At 41.3% G+C, this 1,743-nt stretch overlaps 1 pseudogene; it reads right to left on the bottom strand.

Annotated features, from left to right (window-relative positions):
- Positions 1 to 859: 859 nt before the first annotated feature.
- Positions 860 to 1,539, bottom strand: LOC100720054 (large ribosomal subunit protein uL11-like; annotated as a pseudogene).
- Between the last annotated feature and the right edge of the window lie 204 nt (positions 1,540 to 1,743).

The following is a 1,743-nucleotide window of genomic DNA, read 5'->3' as shown; positions in this document are numbered from 1 at the left end:
TTAGAGACAGAGAATTTGAAGCATGCAAATCTAAACAAGTTACTGTTTTATATATTTACTTATATCGTACATCAACAATTTTAGTACTTCATATTAGTGTAGTTAGAAATAATTGTTTCTAAAGATGGAAGAAATGATACAATGTTTCAGATAATTTCAAAGCTGAAGGAGAGAGTTATTTTTTGTGAAGAAATTATCCACACCTTGGAGTTATTTTTTGAAACAGTCATATTGATAGATGTCACATTATGATTCTTTCAAAATAGGAGGAAACAAAATATGATGTATAACAAACATGTACAAGAAAGTGAGCGGATCAACAGACGGAAAGAACAGGAGAGAGGAACAGAAAAGAGAGGAAGAGTTAAAATAAGATTTGCTGTATCAGAATACCAATTCCCACAAGCATATGTGAACTTTATGTACTACAAACAATCACTAATAAAATATAGTATTTATTTATTTGTGTTTTGTTTCCCCTCAGTAGGGGAAATGTGTTTCTTTTTAAACCCTTCACAAACAAATTTGCAAAATTCTGCAGACAGTTCAAAAGTCTTGACCCTTACCTCTGTCCTAGGTTTTCACCCTATCTGTTGGTTTTTGTTTTGTTTTCGAGACTGTCTCATGATGCAGTGCAGGCTGGGCTTGAACTCGCTTATGTAGCCCAGCTGGCCTCATAACCACAGTGACCCTCTTGCCTCAGCCTCTTACGTGCTGGGATTACAGATATGTTCCACAATGCCTGGCTCTTTCTTGTTGCGTCTTCTTTTTAAAAAAACACAAATCTTCCCAATATTTTAACCCACAATGCCATAGTTTTAAGTTGTAAAAGGATCTATTTTTGGTTTTTTGGGTCTTTTTATTTGTTTTTGTTTTGGTTCTTGTTGAAATATTTGTTATGCTCCTTAGCCGGGCACTCCACAGCACAATTGTTGATGTCGTCTATGAGGTCATGAGGACTCTGCTTGCCCGCATTGCAGCCCACAAACTGAGCAGCTCCTAGGATTTCTTTAATGGTTCCAGAGTGTTCTCTGGCTGAAGATGGGTGTCGTATCTGTTGGGCAGTGTTGACAGTCTCATCAAAAGTGGTATTTGCACAGTTTAATATTTTTCTGTTTTTTGGTGTCTCGTGGCGGCTCCTTGAGCACCACCTCAGTCTGAGCCTGCCTGTTCTGAACGGTCAACTTCACCATAAGCCTCAGACCTCCCCAGTCACCCGCTGCCTTGGCGATGTCATCACCCACTTTTTTTGGAGTCAGAGCCAAGGTGCTGATCTTGGGGGTCAGGGCAGACAAGAAAGCCGACTTCACCACCAGTGCACCTCAAATACACGACTTTTATTTCGTTGGGGTCTAACTTGGACTCCACAGTGGAGGTGTCTGGTGTCAGATGAACCCAGATTCTGGACGATCAAAGAAAGGTGCACCTGAGCCTCCTCCTAGCCGAAAGCCGAAATCCTAAAACTCTCGGGTTTGTTGTTGTTTTTTTAAATGAAGTTTGGCTGAGATCAGGGTCAGGCACTAGAACTGCAAATAGCATCTCTCATTCTAGCAGTTAGATCCATCAGCCACAGGGCCACAGTTACCACACTGCTGTTGCTGGAGATCGGACGGTTGCTCTCCACAATAAACTAATCTATTTTGTAGCAGTTTGAAAAATGAAACTTCAGGAACAGTGTGCACAGTGGAAACCATACCAGGTAAGTGGTCAGGCCTCGTGGGCCCTCTCCCTACGTGAGCCTCA

The sequence above is a fragment of the Cavia porcellus genome, unplaced genomic scaffold (genome assembly GCF_034190915.1).
Source record: "Cavia porcellus strain 051 isolate PalLab524CR breed Dunkin Hartley unplaced genomic scaffold, mCavPor4.1 scaffold_14, whole genome shotgun sequence".
NCBI lineage: Eukaryota > Metazoa > Chordata > Mammalia > Rodentia > Caviidae > Cavia > Cavia porcellus.
Note: the sequence above shows the minus strand (reverse complement) of the source record. Positions and strands in the feature narration are given on the sequence as shown.